Consider the following 24981-nt stretch of genomic DNA (forward strand, 5'->3'; position numbering starts at 1 on the left):
GCACGCTTCCAATCTCTTAACATTACATGTACTTAGTTCCGTTCCGTACCTCCCTGCGTTTTCCTGATCTTAAGTAGAACGCCCTTCATTACCCTCCATGTTTCAGCCCCACAGATGAGCACAGAAGAAGCAATTCTGTTATATACTTTCTTCAGCGATACTCGTAAGCTGCATTCATAATCTGTTATACATAGTAAGTATATTATGCATTGCGCTAGTTGAAAAAAAATTATGATTTTGATAGTCGGTCTCGGAGGAACAACATAATATCACACGGCTTGTCAGCCTCACACCCTATGCGCTACTGAAATGAGCAAGGCGCCTTTTTTCGCTGATCTAAGTCAGCCGAGTTTCATGGGCCAAGTTAGCAGACTAATAGGATGCTTGGAGTGCATCCCTGCCGACTATTCTACGCTTTGTTCGTTGTGTGGGTAAAATATTGATAATTGGAAGCAAGTCAACGACATAGAGATGATTACCAATGATGAAGAAAAGATTTTAGTGTATGTCGGCTGCCATTTCGCGAGCGCTCTTAACCACGCTACTTCACGCTTTTTCTTCCTCCTCCGCAACAATATTAGGACAAATTTCTTCAGAACTTAGTAAGAACATGAACAAATCTCGCTTAAAGTTTGATATTGTTTTTATAGCTATTGTGGGGTGCTCACATGGGCAATATTCATAATTTTTTGTTTAAGCGACTGTCAGTGGAATAGCAAGAAAGATGCTTGAAATATATTGAAATAAAATCAAAAACTTTTGATCGCACTAACCATTAGTTTGATAAGTGTGGTATTTCAATTCTTTGTTAATGAAGTGAGCCGTCTGTGATATTTGTTATTCATAGTTAGTAATACGAGCCAATTTCTGACAATGAATTCAACCTATAGATTATTTGCGTATAAGACGCGCGCTCTACTGATAATCGTGCTTTAGGGAGTTTTATGAAAAATGGCATCGACTTCGTGGCGGCGCTGGAACTCCCTGAAACAGAGTCTCTCTGCTGTGCTATTGGGGTATGTATATTTTCCGAGGCATAATGGCAACCTGTAATTCTTTCTAAATATGTAAACGCGTGGGGTGCTTATCGCGACAAAGGCTAGGACGTATCTGATGACTAGGATTTCATGGCAAAAAACGAAAAACACAAAGAGAAAATACAAACCCAGGAATCTCAGCAAAATCGAAGTGCTTTCGGATTTGTAGTTGAGGGAAAACGTGAGCAAGACAGTACAGTGGTGCGTAATGTGAATCACAACCTCCTTTCTCTTAACAAGTAATGGCTATTTTTAAAATGACAATGGCAACAACATTAGTCATGAAATCACGCCTGTCAGCAAGTACCATAACCCAGCTAGAAACTATTCTTTCAGGGCTGAATATACAATTTGATGTTACATCAGAAGGCATCGGAAAGTTCCGGGCTGGCTTTACGATGTTACATACACTATGACGGCGAAATCAAGATGACGGAGGTAAAATGTAGTGAATGTAAAGTAAAAGAGCTTCACCTGGGTATATCTGTCAAAATATGGAGCCATAGCAACCCGTAAATAACTGAAAGCGCTTGAACGGGTTTCGGGCTTGTTTGGCTGAAGGGTGTTTTTTCCGATAAAATCATATCAAAAGACCGCGCTTACCTGATAACGCAAGCACCCAGTGCCCCAATCTGCACATGATGAGGCGTTCTGTTTGCGACATGTGAGTGTGCCTTTCGTTTTTATTGCGAAATCATTTCTGTACTCATGATCTAGTGGCACGGACAGGATTGTAGGCAGAGTGCTTTCTAATGAATAATCAACCGAGAAAAAGATTGCCAAAACTGTGCTCACAACCTGCTCCAAAACAAATATGTCAACTTCGATAGCCCAGACTCGAGAGCACCACACAATCACCTTTTTTTCTTTGTCATGCTGTTACATTTAAATACTGATATATTCTTGCACATGGATGACCTACAGACGAGCATTTACACTATCCTGTCAGTCGATCATACCTAGATGAAAACGACAAACCTCCTTCGTGCTGTGCAGTAAACATCGCAGGCTTCATCAAGTTCCATCCGAGCCTTTCGTTCATTTAACCCAGAAAAATGCGCCTTAAACATAAGCCTTTTGGCCGAGTCTTGCCGAAGATCGCTAGCATAGGGTCGGGCAAATTCACCAATCAGCGTGATGAACCTCGCAAAGCTTTAGTATTACTGCGTTGAAGCAGACACTTGCCCCCCGATAAGTTTTTTAACATGTTCTGGAAACTGCTAGCAGTGTTCAAAAAGAGACTGATGTCGTGGCAGTTGAGCAGCTATTGCCAGCCCAGACGGCCACAACGTCCGACAAACGACCGACAGACGTCCGACGAAAATCCGGTTATGTTCGACGTACTACAGCGTACATCCGTCGGACTATCGTTTGTCAATGTGGATCGCGTCCCACGGACGTTCGACGGACAGCCGGAGATCGACACTCGGACGTTTCTCAAAACTTGCTCGCAGGGCCCGCTGTCGATGCAAAAACTTTGCAATAACATTCGTGTAAAACTCAGCAAGCATGTGCCATGAAAATTTCAGTCACATACTAGTGCTCAGTGGCTTTCTCGTGAGAGTAACGCAGACAACAGAATATGCAACAAATGTTCAAGTTTCCTATTGTCTGCTTTACTTTAAAACAACAAAGTACTGAACAGCAGTGTGCAAATAAAAATTCCATCCTAGAGGCACATATGCTCGCTGAGCTGTACACAAACGCACCATCCCTGATTACACGAAGTGCATAAGCATATCAGCACGTGTGGTTGTAAAAACAGCATTTTGGATTCTTGTTGGGCTTTATTGCAAAAGTTGCATAGTTTACACTAAAAAATATCTATGTTAAAGCTGCATGCAAAATAGATGGAATGGCATGGTAAAATGCAGGCCAACTGGAATAATTAGAATCTTCTTGAATAATTTTTTAAAAATATTCTTGGCCGCGACAGCTCATCCCTTGAGGAGGTAGAGGAGAAAAAGGTATATATTGAAACCTAATATTTGGGAACTGGTTAGGCGATGATCGAATCCTCTGCTGGTCGCCTCCTCAGCCCGGAATATCGGAAGCCGCTACTATCATGCGCACTCGCTCAATAACCTGTTGCTGTTCTTGCAGCTCGAAGTTGCACAAAGCAGGTTGGGCTCTTCCTGAAAAAAAATGAAAATGAAATTCAAGTTATCTCTGCTCAATTTTGATTAGATATATCTAAGGATAACTGCCAGTTTCCCTCAATTACTTTTTCCAGATGGCACTGTAAGTGTGCTTAGCCATTAAGAATGGTCATAACCATATACAAAGGCCATAACTGCGGCAAAACCCCATTCCACAATACCAAAAGATACAAACATAGTTTCCCCAGAACCTGGCATTCAGCATTTTAATGTTTTATGTCTCTTTCAACATATCAGTCCCACCAAAAAAAAGCATGTTATAAATGTTTTCTGCTATGCGCACTCAGCAATGCCCAAAACGAGTGCACATGCAGAGGAACTAAGCATAAAGGATGCTGTATATTAACATAAAGCACAGCCACAGCATTGTACTATTACACAAGTATGCATTGTTGGCAGAAACCTGCATTTCAAGTGCCTTAACAGGCAAATATCTAAAGTCATTGTTCCAGCTTTGAAAAAAAAAGTGAATAAAATTAACATCATTTAAAATTGTCGCCTTTTCATTCTGTAAACTGCACAATGTTTTGTTGGTTTCCATGTATCCTTCCTGAAGACATTCCCGGGCCGTGTCAGGAGTATATCAACATCAACATGTAGGCTAGCGAAAGCCTCTAGAAAGTCTCCTTAAAGCAGCTGTGAGGAGGTAACTTATGTTAGTGTAAATGATAATATGCAAGCTGCAGCACCAGAATAAATATTGATATTTACCATGTGGCTGAATCCCAATGTGGAAGCATGGCCAACAGCAGGGATTGTGTAGTTTTATGGCTCTACAGGAATTAAAAGCAAAGTTACTTGTTTACCCTGACTTCTTAATTTGAGATTACAGTAGAAAAGCTTAAAGTTACACAAAACACAGAGAACACCGGCAAAAATAAGCTCCTGATGTATTACCGACAGTATGCAGCATGAATTACAAAAACAAATTATAGTCTGCATATATGCTGCCAGCTGTTCACAAGAAACGCTGTACCTGATTTAGGGGGAGAGTAGTGGGGGCCGAACGAACTGTCCCTGTCCAAGGATGGCCCATAATTTGCCCCTATGTAAAATTAGGGACAAACATGTTTGGACCACACAAACTGCAGTCAACGCGTATAACGTTCGCATTGACCAGGAATCTCGGATCCTACTTGTCGATGTGAAAGTTGAACATTAGTTCTTTTTCTGTGTGCTAGAGAAAAAAGGTTGCGATTCTAGTTCGAAATCTCCAGAAGTCCGGAGACTTTTGCCCCCATAGCATGAGCCACCACTTGGGTAAGATATTGGTAATAAGTAAACAAAAGACATGAGTGCTGTGCCGTAGCCATGCTATAAAAATGGTATTGACGTTGGAGTAGTGCCTTCGATCAGGGCCTAGGGCATTACAAATTAAATAGTTAGTGTCTGCTGGGCCTCATTAGAATGAAAAAAGGGGGCGGGGGAATAAAGCTACAAATAGAAATGAAAATCATTACATGAATGAAAACAGCACATCAGATAACGCTACCATGTTTCTAAGTGCAGTCTACCCCACCAAGTCATAAGTATGTGGACGTCTCTGCACATCAACTAGACAGAAACAATGCAGAGTAAACTAATAATTCAGTGTCTAACAGCACTAATATAATGGGATAAGGTTTCGGTTATAAGTATCATTTTCTCTTTAAACTACAAAACCATATTTTTTCAAGATCAATATCTCAATGTTTATGCCTGAACCACCTACAGTAATCGAACACACACCGTACTCAAGTCTGAAGAGAAAGCGAAAGCTAGACTATTACGGACGCACCCTTGATTATGTTTGGGCAATTCTGAGGATAAAGAATCTGGCTTGTCAGTTGCATGTATATGAATAAGGATAAATATGACATTGAATGCAACTAATTTTCTGGAGTGGGTTTTTTTTGCTGGCCACACACGAGGTGCGCTATAATTTATCAACTTGTCCTAGCTTCATGCTATGAATAAGAGAACTGTAGCATGTACACAGTCGTCCGCTCTGAAGTTGTACACGCGACTACGTGGCACGCTCGTTTCGAGAGGCCACTACCTCAATTGCAGCCGCACACCGTAGCGAAGAGGCAGACAGCGTGAAGTAGCAGCCTGTAGTCCCTCTGCGCATAACCCACTTTCTCTATAAATGCGGCTGTGAACCATAGCAGACCTGAAGCAGCAACTCCTGGTCCCTTTACATACAAGTCACATTGCCTCAATGCGTGTCGGCGCACCGTAGTAAAGAGGCAGGCGACACGAAGCAGCAGCTCATGGTACCTTTACACATGAGCCATTGTGCTTCAATATGCGGCTGCGCACTATAGCAAACATACAGATGTCACACAGCTGCAGCTCCTAGTCCCTCTACACATAAGCCACTTTTCCACGCATCTGCGCACCGGAGAGAAGAGGCAGACAATGTGAAGCTGCAGCTCCTGGGCCCTTCATGCACAAGCCACTTAGACTCGATGCACGGCTGTGCACCGCAGTAAAAAGGCAAATGCTATTAAGCAGCAGCGTCTTGTCCCTCTACACATAAGCCATTTTGCCTTGATGCGCACCTGCACACCGTAACAGACAGACAGACGTGACACAGCAGCTCCTGGTTCTCCTACGGATAAACAACTTTGCCTCGATGTGCGTCAGCACACCGGAGCGAAGAGGCAAATGACGTGGCATAGCAGCCCCTGGCCCCTCTATACATTAGGCAGTTTGCCTCGATGCGCACCTGCACGCCGGAGCAAAAAGGCAGATGACGTGAAGCTGCAACTGCCAGTCCCTCTAAGGACAAGACAATTAGAATTGATGCACGGCTGCGACGGATGCAGTGGCATTTCGCGAAACGCATGCCACATATATTCACACATTCAAGCTAAGAGTGGGCGACTATGTAAACTTAAAATACCTTCAAGGGACAAAGCCAAGAAGTAACATGGTGGACAATGTGAAAAGAATTTGCTGTATAAGGATTGTTTAAGCAGTGCTACATCCTACATGTGTGCAAGCTAGAAACATTGCGGTTCAAGGAAAGTCCGTGTGTTATTAATTTTATGATTCTCAAAAAGCTTAAGCATGACAATATTCAATAATAATAATACAGATAAGGATTCAATGCTCACTTTTAGCCATACCAAAGAAATCAGAATTCAAAGGGATGGCAATTGCTGTTGTTTTCACCCTGAATGACAGTTTAGCCACCGGAACTTTTGCCCGCTTGCCCCAAGTGCTGCTTCATGTTGGCCTACGAAATCGGCTACTGCTCATGGCAACTGAAACAATTTAATGAAGCCACATGTTAGTCTTCAATCAGAAGAGCGTTGCCATACAGAAGCAGAACACAAACACACTAAATCACCAACAGCGCAGCTGTTTTTAGGATGACTAGGTACAGATTTTTAGTGTAGCAAGCCAAATGTTAGCCTTCAATAAGAACAACATTGCCATATAGAAACAAAACTGAAAAATATTTCACACCCCAGAAGTATCAATTGCACAATTGGTTGTAAGGTGACCAGGTAAAGCTTCCTGTTGTAGCCCATAGCATGTGTCCAGCGGCTATCAGGAGCCTTGCATGTGGGCATGATGTCATAGATTCAATTTATCGCTATCACTGTATTAACAAGCATGGATTTAAAATACTTCTATATTATAATCTAAGAGCATGATAAAAGCTTCGAGTGCGTAACATAAGTATCATGCACTAAAGGTGCTGCAGCACACTAGCTTTGGCATTATCTCACTTTCAATAATACAGTGAAGTTCTGAGGAGCCTCTGAATGTCTGTAAAGACACAGCAATAACAATTTTTTTTCACCTTACTTTTGCTTAGCACAATTTTTTTTGGAGCCTATGGCTTGCATGACCTGCCAGTATGCCAATTTTGAATAAAAGGCGTTGCACTCACCATAGCTCACAGCTTGTTTCGCGGCGGCGGCAGGAAAAACGCGTGTCAGAACAGCGCAGAACAACGGGTCAAGGAAAAGACAAGCCGTGTTTTTTTTTTTGTCTCTCATTTACTTCTTTTCCGGTTGTTCGGCGCTGCTCGGTCACACATGCATAACCAACTTTTCTAATGTGCTGTTTTGGTTTGCCAAAGCTGAAGGAGAGCACTAAACCTGCAGTTTTTTAGCAGCTGCTTCACAGTGCATACAGCCATTCCTTATATAAACTAGTATTCGGAAAGCGCAACAGAGCAACATCAGCGGCTGCCCATAAAAAAAAAAAAAAAAGAAACCTCGCGACGTTTCTATAAGTGTAGGCATGTGCCACAATAAGCTCCAGTTCAAACGTTGTGTGCTTTAATTTTTACACCTCAGCGCGTTGCGCATGGTTTAGATATTAACTCCCGATTTAAAGATCAGGCAGACCCTCTTCTGTCAGAGACAGAGAAGTTGCGCGGCTTATTCACGCGGGGTCCAGCAATGTCTTGGCCCGTAGACATGGCGGTGCCCTTTAGTTAGCCGGCGCCGGAGCTATCCTTTGAGTCTCGCCTAAAACATTCGATCCTTCGGCTTCTGTACAGAGCTGTTTCCTTACCGCCACCTCACCCGAATGCCCATGTTTAAGTAACGCCGTCTACAAAATTTCGGTGCATCGAAAAGTTCCTCTCGAACTAAGTGAACTAAGTGTGTCAGCCGCAATAAGCCAGAACAAAAACAATGCTAGGAGTGCATAACAGCCGCATTAATTTGTAACTGCCCAGAAAATGCAGAACACGAAAGCCTGGTAGCATGGAGGAAGGAAAAACTGAGAGGTCCCATATATCCTAGATGCATTGCGAAAAACGTGCCGGAAGTAACGTGTTTTTGTTTAGCCTAGATATGGGGCATATAGCAACAGCGTCAGCGTTGCTATGGAGCAGCATGGCTGTCGGCGTCGAATGGCGCGGAGAAGCGCTCAGGCAGGGAAGGGCACAGAGAGGAGTGCGAGGGGAAAAGCTGCGACGTGCGTAAGTGGCGCCACAGCATTTTCCGGTCGCGGGCCGGCATCGCGAAAAGTGGCATCACCGCCTCTCCTCAATTTTTTCCTTCCTCCATGCCTGATATCATCCTCCACATGGAGGAAGGAAAGACCTTAGCAGAGGCCCTGACGTCATTTTTTTGAAGCCGGCGCGGCCGCGCAGCGACCTGACGCTGCAACGTCTCTCCTCCTTCTTTACCCCCGCATTTTATTTCTCCGCGACGCTCACGTACCTAGGGCCCTTAGTAACGCTGTTGCTAGGGGTCCGAGTTTTCATAGCAGCAGCGTCGCCGTTGCTGATGGTCCGACTTGGCCAACCATAAATTTTGACGTCACTTCCGCCATACTTTCTCCAGTACTTTGGGAATGGCAAGGTCCTCGCCTAAGTTGTTTCTTTCCTCCATGATCCTCCATGACAAAACTTGTCGGGTGGGTTAGATTGGCTCATTTCAGATTTTTGAGGGCAGACTCAGTTTCGTTCCTTGTGAGCTTGCTGGTTGCTGCGTCTTCCCAGTTCAGTTCAGTCGTTCAGTCGTGTCCGACTCTTCGTGATCCTATGGACCATATCACGCCACGCTTTCCGGTCTCTCACTATCTTCCTAACATCACATAACTTCATCTGCAGTGCCTCGAGGATGCCATCTAACCATCGCGTTCGCTACCTACCCCTTCTCCGGCGACCCTCAACCTTTCCCAACATCAAATCTTTGTCCAGCGACTCCTCTCTTCTCATCAGATGACCAAAGTAGCTGAGCTTTAACTTTAGAATTTGACCCTCCAATGAGCATTCAGGGTTTATGGTCGACAATATCGACTTATTTGATCTTCTGGCAGTCCAAGGAACTCTCAAGAGTCTTCGTCAGCACCACAATTCAAATGCGTCAATTCTTCGGCGGTCAGCTTTCTTCACAGTCCAACTCTCGCATCCATACATCAAAACTGGAAAGACCATAGCACGAGTTACACGGATCTTGGTTGGCAGACTAATGTCTCTGCTCTTTACTAGACGGTCAAGTCTAACCATTGCTCTCTTTCCCAGAAGCAGGCGTCTCCTAATTTCATGGCTCCAGTCTCCTTCAGAGGTAATCTTGGAGCCCAAGAAGAGAAAATCTTTCACAGCTTCCACTTCTTGTCCATTGATGCTCCAGGACTTGATAGGGCAAGACGCCATGATCTTTGTCTTTTTAATGTTTAGTTTAAGCCCAAACTTCTTACTCTCTTGTACGCGTATCAGAAGTATCTTGTGTTCCACTTCATTTTCTGCCATTAAAGTGGTATCATCCGCATATCTAAGGTTGTTGATACGTTTTCCAGCAATCTTCACTCTAGCTGAAGACTCGTCCAGACCGGCATTCCTCATGATGCACTCTGCATATAGGTTAAATAGGCAGGGCGACAGTATGCAGCCTTGCCTCACTCCTTTCTCAATCGGAAACCAATCAGTAAGATCATGCCCAGTTCTGACTGTGGCCTCGTGTCCTTCATACATGTTCCTGAGGAGACAGATGAGGTGAATTGAAACTCCCATCTCTTGGAGAACTTGCCACAATCTGCTGTGATCTACGCAGTCAAACGCTCTCGCATAATCAATAAAGCAGAAGTAGATGGGTTTCTGGAACTCTCTTGCTTTTTCCATGATCCAACGAAGGTTAGCAATTTGGTCTCTAGTTCCTCCGCCCTTGCGAAACCCAGCTTGCACGTCCGGAAGCTCCCGATCGACATACTGCTGTAGCCTACCTTTGAGGATTTTCAACATCACCTATCTAGCATGCGAAATAAGCGTGATTGCGGTAGTTGTACAATCTTTGGCACTGCCTTTTTTGGAATCAATTGAAGTTTCACTGAAACATCACGATTATAAAAATATTTTACGGTCATGGCGTTTTTCGTCAAAAAATTTTGAGAAAAGAATTCAACGATTAAACACGCGTAAAGTAAAAAAAGTGTTTAATGGAAAGGTTTCTATCGCTTCGATTCGCTCCGGCATCATGTGCAGATTTGAATGCATTACTCATTTATACGCAGTTCAGACGAGCACGAGGACTGCAAAATATATCATACCTGTGTAAAAAGCGAGTCCAGTGGCGGGCGTACGGCGCCTGTCTGCTCGGCTTCCGGATTCGACCATCTGATTTTGTTCGTACGGCGGAACTTCGGCGGACGTCTGAACTCAGCTGCCGAGTTATGGCCGAGTTCCATCGTCCGTCGTACGTCAGTGGCCGTCTGGGAGGGCTCCGCCCATAACGCGCACCTATTGTCTCAAGTACACCATGAGGCATGGTGCCAAACAGCACTGCAGCCTTAACATACGTGGCTTAATTTCATGCACGGATCGTGAAAGGAGCGCATTGCAGTTCGTGGAGATGCGCTACAAAACAGCGAGAAATATGAGACGACTGCTGGCACAGTATGCGTGACTAGTTTTCAGATTTGCCACACTCGCGTACTGAGCGCACATAAGGAGGTGCGTGGCATGCATAAGTCACCACTGAGAGAGCGATTAGGAACCTAACAGCGTTTATTGATGCACTCGCGTAACAATTGACGAAAATGCTGAGGAATTGCTTCTGCTAGTGTAGAAGTACTGTCCCAGGCCATCTAATATTGGAGATTTGCACCCAATGTTGGCACTTAATTGTAGACCAGAAATCACTCGCCAGAAGTCATACCTACCACCTTTTATTCTTTAATTCTGTCCTAGATTATCTTGCTTTCCATCTGCTCCTTCTAAAATCTGACAGTACGGACAGAACGTCACACGAGCACAACGAAAGAAATTCTATGCACGCTTACAAATGTGCTATTTATTGTAGCCAAAGCTCGACTATAGGCAGCCAGCAGCCCATATCGGGTAAGCGTCGGTTAGTCACTATTGAGTACGAGCCGTAACCCCGGTAACTAGCTGTTTCGAGCCACAGAAGGAAAGAAGGGTTGATAGAAGATGGACAAGAAGAAGACGCTGGACAAATGGAGCAAGAAGATTCTGAATTCGCCACCAAGAATCACCTGTCGCCAATCACACAGTACGGTTTGCATTTAGTGCAGCGGCGATGAGAACGTTCGAGTTGGACTTCGTGAACCATCCATGTGGTAGCTTGCACGACAAATATCCAGGCTTCACTGAGTGTTACCGCCATCAATTCTTACATCTAAGTAAGCGTTATTTGTGTCCTTGTCAGCTTCAGAGCAGATAGATCCGTTGCGCTAGCTCAAGAACAATCTACATTAAACAAACACCTACAAAATAACTTAGTGAGGGCGCCTACTTGTGTGCACGAGCCTAGTACTGCTCGGCTGGAGCAATTCACTGTAGAAACATCAAATGGTCGATAATTGAGCTACATTTTTAGAGGCAGCAACAAGCTGTGTTTGATTCGATGCAATGGTCACTCGACCGATGTGCTGTATTCGGCATCCGCAAATCGGGCAGTCGTACGGTTTTTGTCCTACCCAATGAAAGGGCGCAAGGAGACGAACAAACGAAAAGGAGATGAATAGAGCAGCGCCTTTCTGAGAGCGCCTTTCGATAGCCTGAGACGGTACAGCTGCTCACAAGAGGGGGCGCGAAACAGAAGTCAGTGTGTTCCCACTTTTTGTACACAAGTCACTTTCTGATCATTAATTGGACCTTTATATGCGATTTTACTCTTTATATGCGACACATATGTTCATGCCCCTGTATAGTTCATGAGCAGAATTAGTTAAATAAGTGAATAGAATACGAGCCACAGGACGACACATGTGCTAATTCTCATGAATGTATTTCGCTCTGCTGCGCCAGACGTATACGAAACCACCCACATAGCCACCAAGCAGTAATCTTGGTGGCATCTGCAACTTCACCTGCTTCTAGCTATTTGTGCAAACCTTGGCCAGCATACATTCTTACTTTTAAAAACTTTATGGCTGTAAATATACCAAGACGCTCAATGTTTGCCATTGTTGTGGTGTTACCTTCCCCTTTTTTCATCTTAGGTTTAATGAAATACATCTCCGAAAACCAATTTCTCTGCTTATTCTTTCAAAACTGCACCTTTCGTTCGAAACCGAGTACGACACGCCTTTCTTTTTCAGATGGGTTTTTTAGAAAGAAATAGTAATTATGTTTGTTTAGTGCGATGGTTTGTGGAATTTGACAAGGAGTTTGTTACGCGGAGGTCTTAAAACCAACATTTCCCTTTGCTTACATCAGGTTCTGGTGTACCCAGAAGCAACAGCCCTGTCGAAACAAGTAATCATGACAATGGAAGGCGTTGTGTGGCGCTGGAGGTGTGGTGCGCTGATCCGCGCCACCGCACTGGAAGCTCTAGTCATCAGTGACACCATTGGCTGTACGCCGACCACTGCAATTCTAATTTTGCTGTTAGTATGTTCTGCAACATAGAGATCATGCACGTAAATTGATTGCCTGTTGAAATTTCAATGCACTGCACATCAACTGGAGCTGCTCCATACTAGTTGGTCAGGACAAGGCTCTTTGAGATACACCGATTGCCTTCACTACCTTTCACTTTACTCACGATGTGACAGTTCTCCATTCTGTATCTTGTCTTCGTCACATCAACTGTGATGCGTGTAAGCGTTCTCTGTTAAATTGTAAATCTGTGCTGTCATAATACAGCCTTCGTTCATGTTTCCGTATGCTAAAATTCAGCATACAAGGTTTTTGACACTTTTCAAATGCAGACAACGACTGTATTTTTGTATAGAATGTATTGCGTGAACAATCTTTCGGTGTCCAGTAATCTTCTTGGGCTTGCACTTGTTATTGGGATACAATCACATAATTGTATCCGCGTGCATATCAAATTTTGCACTAAGCAAGTGCATGAAACACAATCGTCCATATCTTTGGTATAACAGAGAGAAAATGTATGGCATATTTCGACTTCGTTGGCGATTCCGTTACCATAAAAGAAAGAATGATTTACTGTTGACCTTTTAGGCAAAACATAAAAATTACATGCATGAGGCAAAATACAGACTTCAAATACAGCAGTTTTTCAATATTTAATAAAGTTTATCGCACAAAACTATCAGAGGAAACCTATCCGCCATATTCTAATACTTATTCCTTTATTATTGAACATGAGTCCTGCTCTGATTCCGAGACGATCTCGGATGCGTAGAGTAGGTACTTTATATTAGTGTTTTCCAGTGATAATGAAAACAATGCTTTCCTTGCACCTAATCATTTACAGCTGAGCTCCCAAAATATTGGAATAATCTTTTTTTTTATTTCATAATCTCTCATCTATATTGTGAGCTTGGAGACCGAGCTTTAATGGCACAGCCATCAATGGCGTCGAGGAACGAACACAAAGCACGTTGATGATTATGATTCACAAATGACGATGGCGTACCATGAAATGAAAGGTCAAAATGAGTAAGCACAGATGTGGATGAAGTTTTTTTTTTCGGGGAAGTTTTTTCGAGCATTTTGTACAGACCGATGAAGCGGCTTAGAAGTTCCTCAGAAAGCCTGGTGTGCGTGTATTCATCGAGACCAAGACTTCTTCACTAGAAAAGAATAACACCTCACGGTTAAAAGAGTCGTAGCTGCTTTTCCGCGCAGTCTGGGTGTCATCTGTTGTAGTATGGCAAGTTCACGACAGTGACCAATGCGTGAAGGAACTGTTCATAAGAGTGTGTGTCAGAAAAAATAGGTTCAGAGAAGGATGCCTCCAGGCAGAATGCAGAGACTGACCATAGGCCAGGAAAAATGGAGATAGCGGGTCGTGCGTTGAACGCCAGTGTTGTGTGCGAAGGTGGCAAATGGAAGCAAGGAATCCCAGTTACTGTGGTGAAATTCAATGTACGTGGATAGAATATCGGACAGAGTGCGATGGAAACGTTCAGTGAGACCGTTCGTTTGCGGGTGGTAGGCGGATATTAGTTTGTGAACAATTTTTGCGGCATGAAGAACTTCGGCCATGATAGCACTAAGGAAATATTTGCCTCGGTCGAACAGGAGAGCACAAGGAGCTCCGTGTCGCAGTGTCTCGCCGGAAAAAACTTGCTATCTCCACAGCGGATCCAGACGGTATGGCTGCGGTTTCGGCATGAGGTGATCCACAGCTGTTACTGTCCAACAATTTCCCGCCGCTGTCAACGGTAGAGGGCTGTATAGGTCAATGCCTACAATTTCGAAATGTGTGAAAGGGCAGGGAAGGGGTTGAAATAGGCCCACTGGTGTTGACGGCGACCATTTACGGCGTTGACAAGACACACAAGAGGCAACGTACTCGGCAATACTCGTCGAGAGACCGGGCCAGAAAAAGCGGCTCCTGATGCTGTGTAGGTCGTATGGTAGCCAAGGTGACTGGTGGTGAGATAACCATGGAAGGTGTCCAAAGTCTGACGGTGAAGAGAACTGGGAACAACGGGTACCAACGGCTGGCCGAAAGGGTTAGTTATTATAAAGCAGTCCTCTCTGTATTTTAAATTCGGTAAGTTTACAGCGCAGTCGAGAATTCAGTGGTAGCAAAGTATCGTTCAGCCGATCGATTAGCGTGTGGCAGTACGAGCCCGCTTGCTGAGTGGAAGCCAGAGCTTCTAGATGCCGTACAAGGCAGCAATCGACGCGGTATGCATAACCTGATCAGGCAAATAATTTGTACGTTGGAAAAGGAATTATTCAGGGCAGTGACATATGATTGGGATACAAGGGAGCAATGAGAGAGGGCATCAGAATCGAGGTGTTTCTAGCTGGTTTTTGCAAGTTATTGTGAACTGAAATTCTCGAAGTCGAAGAATTTAGCGCCCGAGCTGCCCTGTTAAATTTTTCAGGGATGAAAGCCAGCAGAAAGCGTGATGGTATGGGCCTACCATGAAATTCCGACCTTAAAGGTAAGGGCAAAAATTTTGAACACCCCATACAACTGCAAGAAACTCTTGTTCGGTGATAGGGTATTTCTGCTGAGGCGGAGTTAGGGAGCGGCTGGCGTAAGCAAAAAGCTTTTCGATGAATAAATCTTTGTTATTGTAGTAGCATGGCATCAATTCCGCGGCCACTAGCATCAGTGTAAAATATAGTTATAGAAAATTAATCAAAACCGCGCCGAGGAACGAACACACAGCACGTTGATAATAATGATTCATAAATCATTATGAGATTCCATGAAATGAAGAGTGATAATGAGTAAACAAAGAAATGGATGAAGTTGATAACAAGTGCCCAAAATATTAACTCCTGCTGGATAGAATGTTCACTTTTTTGAAGAGGTATTAAGAATGATGTCTGAGTTATCGAGCAATAATAGCTCTTAAATCACTTTTCTCTACAACTGAGCCCCGAATTTGAAAGATCCGTAATATTGTTCCTAATCACAAATCACCCAATAAACGAATAATTACCATCTACAGACCAATTGCATTTATGTCTACAACTGTATGTGCTCGAACCTAATATTCTTAGCATAATATTAGTATTACGAATAATATACTTTTGAAGCAGCAACATGGTTTCCACTCCAGCTTCCAGAGCATTGTTTTTGTTTTCTAAAAATGATATCTGCGCACCATCTCCACATACAATCTAGTGCCATCAAGGCGTACAAGGCACTGTTTGGATCCCTGGAAGTGACTACAAGCGCGACAGTTTGTACCGTATTCCTGCCCATTTGTTCTATCCCCGTTTTGAGAAGGAAGCACATAATTTTATGAAACAGACTTGTACGAATAGTCTAGAACGGTAGTACAATGATCAGTGCAGGATAGCTATCTGTTACCATTAAATATTTCTTACGCGCAAAGGAAACGTTGCTGGAGTTTACCTAGTTCTAAAAACAGGCTATCATCTAGGACAGCACGTCGCATTTTATCTCGCTTTGATTTTGAAACTAGTGATGCAAGCTTAGGCTTCGAGAAAGTTTAAGGTAAGCAATTTCGTTGATTGCGAGTTTGGCTGTAACCCGCTAAAAATGTCCACTTTCCTAAACATATCTTTATGGCAATGGGACAGCGGTGTGTTCTAGGTTCATTGCCAACGAACGGAAGCTGATCAGATTGATTGATAAAATTGATCAACGCTGTATTGTGGCAGTTAAACACAGTGGGCGTTCGGTTAGAGCGATGGCCTAGTGCTCTCTCGTCGTAGCTAGCGAACCTGATTCGCTCGTTCCGCCATACATTCGAATGGTTGATGTATGTAGAGTGTTTGTCAAAAATATACGGCCCAAGAGTCTTGCTTCTAAGCCCCGTAACGAGAATCATTTTGCATCTCTAGCGTTCGAAATCTCGTGGGTGATCAATGTCGTCTTCAGTCTTCTCTAGCTTATCTATATATTCAAATATTGCTTCTTCGTACAAGGCTTAGCAGTGAACCCTTTTGGCCGTATATTTTTAACAAAGACTGTACATTTTATTTTAATGTACGGGTCTAACTAGGTTCAAATGCAAAATCTACTTATTGTGGGACTAAGATCGCTCTTTCTAACGCAATAAAGGCTTCCATCAAAGCGATATTTAAAGGGCCACTGTCCAGGGAAGGCCCTTTTAAGAAAAGGAGCTCAGTGTTTCGATCAGGTACGCGTACCGCGAACGACGTCCATTGGTCCGTCTCGCTGACTGACGGGAGAAGGATGGGAAGAAGGGAAGCCATAGCGCTATCTTTGCAGTGACCATAAAGAAGACTAGAGCGATGCAGTTTGCTCGAGCAGAAGATAGGATGAATAATCAAAAAACAGCACTTTAGTCGTGTGGCTGCATCTTTCTTACACGCTTGTTCCCTATAGCGATATGGTCGATGGTAAGGATTAGTTGTGAAGTGGTAAAATTATCGCCTCTTAGTAACTAACTTTCTGTTGTTTTTTCCGTGTTGTGTTTTGACTTATCCGGCCTTGTTACAGGAAAATATTCTGTCACTCATGCTTTTCGAACGAACGTACACTATGCGCCGGAATAAGCGTACCGCATAGTTTATTTGTAACATTGAAGGGAGTTTAATCCGGCGGTCATTGAAACGCGACGCTTCACGTGCTCTGCGAGTCGGGAAAGCCGTTAAATATGGAAGTGACTGCACTATAGATCATTGGCATCATGGCAGTGCTCTCCAACATGTACCATAGAAGGCAAAGTATCACCTTCCATGTCGCTTTATTGTTAAGAATAAAAAAAGGTAGTCAGTTCTTCAACCCAGAAGGGCTACTATCCAAGGGTTATTATTCTTATCCATTACGAGCGAAAACAACTAGCGTCTTCCAGCTTGTCGAAATGCACTACAGCTAACTTTTATTTCCCTTATATCCTGTGACAACTTGACACCTATGTAAGTATTTGTTTCACGCTTGCATAAAGAGCAGAACATAAATTGTTTTCTACAAATCCCTAGATCATAAAACTAAACAAGAAACCTGCACGAGGCAATTTAAGCCAATAAATGCGCCCTGTTGTGAGGAATACGCACGCTCGCTTCACTTTAAGGCGTGAGTGGCGCACCAGAAACAAGCCAAATAATATTCGTACAGCTGGTAACCCATCTCCCCTAGCAACATTATGAATCTCATCGCCGTTACATTGAGCGGATGCATTTTTTCCGGTGAGAAGATTTTTAAAACTTATGGACGCGAGAATTAGACGGAAGCAGAAGTTTTACCTTTGTTGTTTAAGGATTTGTTGAAGAAACATTCCGCGTTTTTTAATGGGTCTCCCTTCAGACGCCTGGACGCGGATGTGAGCGTTCTAATTCATAAAATTTGCTGGCCGTTTTAGTGCGTGTAATTCGATGTCGCCGTGCAGTAGTGAATAAGTCTACAATTTACGAGCGCCAGGATCATGATACAAACTAGAGACTTATCACGTTTTATGTGAGATAGTCAACGCGTTTCTCCAGCTTCGCCACTATGGCGTGCCTCTTGGTGTATCGAGGGCGACATGCCGTTCGACGAATGCAGAATCCTACAGCATCGTTCAGATGACAAATCTGGCTTCATAAATATACACCTAGCAAAGCGGAACCTTTAACGCTCTGTATAAACTCCGCACTAAAGAAAAAACATCGCTTCGTAGCAAGAAGCACTTCCTTTTCAAAAGCACATATGGAAGGATACCGATTCTCGTCAGCAGGCTGTCATGAACGCAATAAAGCGGACAGATAAAACGCATTTCAGGCAAATCGCAGATAACAACCTCAAATAATCAACAAACACGCTGACCTTATCTGTAATAGGAACAGCGACGGTAGGAGGATCAGAAAAGGAAGCTAATTTAACTACTGAAACGTAAACGCGATGCTAAAATCCAAATTTCACGTTACCTACAAAGGCGAATTAGGGTAGCGGCACTCTAAGGATCAAAAACACGCCCTACAATTTTTTTGTTCAAAATTTTGTAAAGGACGAGGAGTCCTAGGTAATTTCGTACTACCAGCGCGGTCCTCTGAGGCTGTTCAGCTGGCACTGATTAAGCCCTTCGCTGAAACTGGGCGAAATCATTTGTTAGAGCAATTTGAAGGCTAAAAATAGCGTCGCCAAGACAAAAGTATTGAGCACAGCCTGATTTTGCTATTAGTCCTTATCGTTACTGTTGACAATATGCAACAGCAACAGTTTTTGTTCAAAGCTGGAACAGCTTTGGCGGGCTAAAGGCATATAGGCCTGAAGTGATCTGAGTTCCTTTTCAACTAGTATATTACCAGCCTTTAGTATTTCCTGTAAGAGCTATGAAGCGCTGTTGGTGAGTTTTGGAAACAACTTGTTTGTTCTTTATTGTCCTCCAAATGGAAACGAAGGTGGCTTCTTCCAATATATAAGAAAACATTTTATGCTACGCTGATGATAACAAGCTCACACGTCTTAAGGAGAGGATATCAACGTCATTATGTTCTTGCAAACTGAAGCGTCTAATGAACTCTTTTTGTTACTTGAATTCAACAATTTCAAATATCTTTACTGCGCCCATGTCTATTTTACCTGAATCAAAGAGGCTCATTGACGTACTCATTGCCTAGCGCGGCGTACACATACAGCATGATATTCCTGACATGTCCCTTAACGATGATTTACCTATAGGAATGTGCTCCAAAACTTGTTGCGCTAGAAAAAGGTGGCATATTTAGAAACTTTTTTTTTCTGCTCAGTATTACCACAGATACCCTTGGAAAGTGTGTGTTACTTACTTTCTGTGGTAGACTAGGCGCCGATGTACCAATGCCAGTGTATTAATGAGGCTTACACAATATTCGTGTTAATTTGCACTGACATAGATGCGAACTGTTACCACCGCGAAGGCCTCGCCTTCTGGATAATGGGTCCGCGAGCCATGATCACACACGACGAGTGACATTTCCAGTTTATTTTGAAAGGACCAGGTTATTCCGGGTAAACGAACAAGCATTCAATAAAAAGAAACAACATTGGGCGCCACTGCACTGGAAACATGCTGTCAAGTCTCGCGACAATGGACCACAAAAAAGCTTAGCTGGGGTTTAGCTTTATTTAAACCCGGTAGGTTGCGTAAGCAAAGCCGACATAGTTTCTCTTTATGTTTCTTCTTTTTCTGCGGCGCGGCGTTGCTACCGACCGGGTTTAACCGACCGCTTGACGAGGGGCCACATCTGCGGTCGCTATAAAAGTCAAACATGGCTACCGGCCGGTTTTACGCGACGGGATGAAACCTGGCGTACTATTGCTTGCGCAATAATAAAACAGAGCGAGGGACAGTTCTTTACCGGTAAGGCAAAGCACACTGCGGCGTGAACAGGTCGAGGTCTCAATTCTCGCGTGGTTTGATCACGGTGCATGTAAAGCACCTCGTTGCTAACCACATGGCGGTGCAAATTTTATGGCGAAAGCCTTTAATGGCTCATACTGTCGGCGTTCGGGCACATTATAGCTGTCAAATGACGTCATGAAGTCATAAGGAAAATAAAAGTCGTGTCTCCACTGGAAATTTAACCTCCATCTCTTGCATCCCCAACTGAACGCCTGAACCATCAGCGCCATGACCGGAATTTTTTTCTTCAGTGCATGAATAACCTTCCTTGAAAAAAAGAACACTTGATGAAACCTGTTCATGTCTGAAGTTACCGGTCTCCTTAACACTCGACAATGCACCACTATCAAAACATCGATATTCAGGGAGGCATCCAGTTTGGAGGTTCTTCGCGTGCAGCACATTCACTCCTCACCAAAGAACACTGCTCTTGAATCATGGGTTTGGACGATCTTGGTGGCTCGGCATCTCTCTCCATCATACGGCTTTTCCAAAACGGAATAGTCCCATGAACACAAATAGATCATAAGGCAGAACAGAATTTGTCAATAGCCAAACATCTAATAATATATGGTGTTATTTCAATGTCCTTGTTAATAGTTAATTCATGTATGTCCTAAAGAATATAGCTTCTCGGCAAAGAATAAAACAATGATGACTTATCTGAGGCAGGTTACACAGACGGAAATTCATCGTCCAGGGCACAAACATCTCATCATGAAGAGAGAGAGAGAGAGGGAGAGCATTTATTTGTAAAACAGAGTGACTATCCCGCTCTACGTGGGTGAGAACCGGAAAGTGGGGCAGTCGCTTTAGTCGGAGGCCAGTAGTTCTTGTACATAGGTGGCATCTTCGGCCAGTGGAATAATTTTGGGCTTTTAGGTCTGAGCTTCGCAGAAGGGTGTCCGAGGTGTCTTTAGTTATTTTTTTAGCCCTACCTGGGGACTTTGCACATTCCCATATTATGTGATCTAGTGATCCCCTTTCCATACATATTCAACATAGGTCCATTCGTTTATCCGGCCACATATGGTTGACTAGAACTGGGTTCGGGTATGTTTTTGTCTGTAGAAATATCTTGACAGGCAGCACCCCTGTGTGTACGTAACACGCTGTAGAACACTGGAGTCCAAAAAGCCCAGATAAAGCTGCTGATACAACTGCCAGAAGATCAAATCAGTCAATATTGTCGACCATAAACCCTGACTGCTCATTGGAGGGTCAAATTCTAAAGTTAAAGCTCAACTACTTTGGTCATCTGATGAGAAGAGAGGAGTCGCTGGAGAAATATTTGATGTTGGGAAAGGTTGAGGGTCGCCGGAGAAGGGGTAGGCAGTGAACGCGATGGTTAGATGGCATCCTCGAGGCATTGCAGATGAAGTTATGTGATGTTAGGAAGATAGTGAGAGACCGGAAAGCGTGGCGTGACATGGTCCATAGGGTCACGAAGAGTCGGACACGACTGAACTACTGAACTGAACTGAACTGAACAACGATGTAGGAAACAAGGACGCAGTGAGAACCTGGGTCATCTGCATTCTCGAGAGCAAAACGGAAGAGCGCGTACGCATTCCTGAAATCTGAAGATACGCCGTGCACGTACGCGCTCTTCCGGCCAACAGACACGTGACAACGACATTGGCAGGAGCCTTTTTTATTTTTTTTTTATTATCAATACCTCAAATACCCCAGGAATGGGGTATTACATAAGAGATGGGCTGCTATTTCATTTGAAAATAGATTCGATGGCTGCCTTAAACTGAGATGGATCGGAGTGGTGCACGAAGTCGACTGGCAGATTGTTCCAGTCTCGAACAGTTTTTACGAAGAACGAACGAAGATGAGCTGCAGTCTGCGCTGGGGGAGGGTAGACATCTTTGGGTTGGCTGGTGCAGTTTGAGAAGCGATGAGCTGGTAATATCACTGAAACATCGAGTGGTATATGTGATAAAATTTATGAAAAAGGCAAAGCCTAAAAATGCAACGTCTCAAATTGAGATTAGAAAGGCGAGCCTTAGATATAAGAGCAGTTACGCTGGAGTGATAAGAATAGTCTAAAAAAATAAATTTTGCTGCGCGATTTTGAACTGATTCGAGGATGTTACAAAGGTTAGCTTGATGAGGGTTCCAGATTGAGCATGCATATTCTAGCTTAGATCTAACGAACGTGAGGTAAGTTAGTGCTTTAATCGAGGCAGGGGCGAGGCGCAAATTTCGGCGGAGGTAACCAAGAGTGCGATTGGCTTTGTTAGCAATGTTCGTTACATGTGCAGACCAATTAAGTGTGTTAGAAATTGTGATGCCAAGGTATTTGTATGATTCGACGGATGAAATTTCGGAGCCACAGATGACATACCTGGAGGCTTGATAGTGCTGTCGTCGATGAAAAGAGAGTAATGATGTTTTGTTAGTGTTTAAAGACATTAACCATTTGTCGCAGATGACGCGTTTAAGGTCATCTTGAAGAATGCGAGAGCGAGCCTTGCGCGGGTGGAGGCACTGGCCAGTACTGTGGAAACAAACACGGAATATTCTACGTAGGCGCCTCTGGTGCTCAGTATGGAGGGTGGTACACGGCACCAGTCGTCCACCAAAAAGTAGTGGTGAATGTCCCAACGTTCCGAGCTCAAGACAACACATACGGTAGAGGTTTCCATCGCGTTAGCCGCCGCAGACCAGGGGTCGCGAGTCATCGTCACCGACTCGAGAGGGGCCGACAGAAATACTAAACAGGGCTACATTCCTCTCTTTGCGTAGCGGATCCTTCAAAACAGTGACTACCTGGGGGCCGTCGCGAATGGAACAATTGTATGGGCTCCAGTTCACATTGGCCTCGAAGGCAATGAAACGGCAGACGCCGCCGTCAGCGCGCTCACTCTCCAGTCAATGCCTTCAGATTCCTTCGATACAGATCCCGAACCCATTCCGGCCCTCACTTTTCAAGAAATTTCCTAGTTTTACCAATTCGGCAATGCAATTTATCCCAAGCCTTGTAGGACCTTACAAAGGTGGAGGAATGCACACTCCTCCGTCTTTACACCAAAACACCCCAGTGCCCGCCAGCTTTAAAGCACTTTAATGCTACCTGCACAGGGAAATGCCCACACTGTGCGGAGAAGTCTTCGGACATATTCCACATAGTATGGGCATGGCAATCAATCCCGAGCCCCACCCCCCAAACCCAACCCCGCCCTGCTCGGCTGCTCCGACCTAGCGAACCAGAGGGCCCTGATCCACCGAGCCCGAGCCGCGGTTGCCGCCAATGGGCTCTTGTCAGGAGCCCACCTAGTGATTGCGACAGGCAGCCTCGACCACCTCAAGCTTCCTCTCTGCAATAAAGGTTTTCAGTCAGTCAGGCTATACATATATTGTGAGAGGAAGCGCACAGTGAGGAAATTGAAGTTATCAGCAACTTCTATAAGGAATCCCTATAAAACCCCTCATGAGCCTGCCAAGTTGGTGCGAATAAATAAGGAAACGAGGACAAGACACCTAAGAGCAAAGCTACAAGATGAAGGTTGTTGGTCGATTTGAATAAAATATTTTTATCATTATCTGTAAACTCGTATCTGTCACAATTTCTCTGGTAAGTGCGAGTTTGGGCGGTACACTATCACTTGTGTAGCGGAGCGTTCCTTGACGCGTCTTCGAATGTGGGATGGCAGATCGCAGGAACGCTAGACAAGAACTAATCTTGCGGAATCTTACAGAATAAGAGATCTCGCGCACTACTATCACGCGCGGGCATACGTTTCATGAGCCTAGATAGACTTGCGCCTTAAAACAAAGAAGGCGATACACTCACCGCTTCCGGCGCCAGGGCATCAGGCGGACCATACCATCGCTGCCAATTAGTTGTTTGAGTCAGTTTGGCTCGCGGTGGCAAGGGCTCTGTAGTTGGGTAGAGACAGGGTGGACGCAAATGTAAAATAATTAAAGGAAGCGAAATAGGAATATTTTATATCCGTGTCGTGCACGATTTAGTTTATGTGGTCGCAAACGGTCAGGAAGAGCGGCCTTCGTTTAAATAAATGCAAATAATAAATAAAGTTATTGGAATTGAGGAATTCACTACTATTTCATCGCGCACCAAGTACTGTTCTTACGCCTTACCGAGGGGTCGCTGTCTTCAGCGCTCCGCACTGCGTCGCAAGCTGTGGCAGTGGCCCCGTCGTGGGTACACCAAGCAGCGAGAAATTTATTCAATCTTCATCCTGTTCTAACGGAGCAAAAACATTGACAACACCCTAGTTTTCATAACAGAATGCGTCAATCCGCTCAACTTCGCTAGCCGTAAACACGCTCAGCTAAAGTCTGTACTGACGCAACTAGTAAGGCTAGGTCGGATGCTGTTCTTGTTGGCATCATAACCAAAGATACATAGACACAGAGGGATCAACCAAGAATTGTTCTGCAAAGAGAGTTAGGCCTGTTGCCTTCGGCTCAAGAGCCTACATGCGTTCTAAAATACCAATTACTTTCTTTTTTTTTTAGTAGTACAACATTGTGGTATCTGTCTTCAATTCTTATTAAAGGTAAAGAGTACCTTGCATATGTTTGTCGTCCTTTCGTAAACTCTAAGCAAGAACAAATACGAACACAAGGGAGGCTCTGAAATAAACAAATACTCTATGACGTGCTATTTGGATGGTAACCGCGGTTTTATCATTCATTATGCTTATGACAAAATTTAGAATATTTACCATATTTAAATTTTAAACATTTAAATAGAACATAAAACGATTGAAGCCTGGAAAAATTCAAGCAGATGCCTTCGCCATAGAAGTGGTACGGACAACTCTCACAATGAAGACTACAGGTGGCGGCGAGGCGATCCACTTCCGAATCAATTACATAAACTGCGGTTTATTCTCCAGTGTCTCTGCACAGAAGTTGGGCGATGGCTCTTCATTCTACTGGTTCATATTTTTTCGCGTTTCAGCTCCGCAATATTGTGCGATGAACTCCTGCGTAGTCATTGTCTATTCGATTCGCTGAATATTTTGGCTACATCATTCTCTAGTCGAAAGGTAATAGTCCTTTGACAATATATCTTTGGCACTCACAAACCCTCGTGATACTAAAGCTACGTGACTGCGATTGTCTGCGCGAATCAACATTAAGCCTGGAAA

At 44.0% G+C, this 24981-nt stretch overlaps 1 long non-coding RNA gene across 1 annotated transcript; it reads right to left on the reverse strand.

The window, feature by feature from the left end:
• Window positions 1-6303: 6303 nt before the first annotated feature.
• On the reverse strand, window positions 6304-24070 carry LOC146193485 (uncharacterized). The gene is made up of 3 exons (XR_014706460.1): window positions 23963-24070; window positions 23655-23740; window positions 6304-6447 (listed from the first exon to the last, which is right to left on the reverse strand). It is a non-coding gene; the product is annotated as an uncharacterized LOC146193485 (long non-coding RNA).
• Window positions 24071-24981: the final 911 nt, after the last annotated feature.

This window comes from Amblyomma maculatum, chromosome 4, assembly GCF_055883805.1.
Source record: "Amblyomma maculatum isolate TAMU_Amacu chromosome 4, ASM5588380v1, whole genome shotgun sequence".
Taxonomy (NCBI): domain Eukaryota; kingdom Metazoa; phylum Arthropoda; class Arachnida; order Ixodida; family Ixodidae; genus Amblyomma; species Amblyomma maculatum.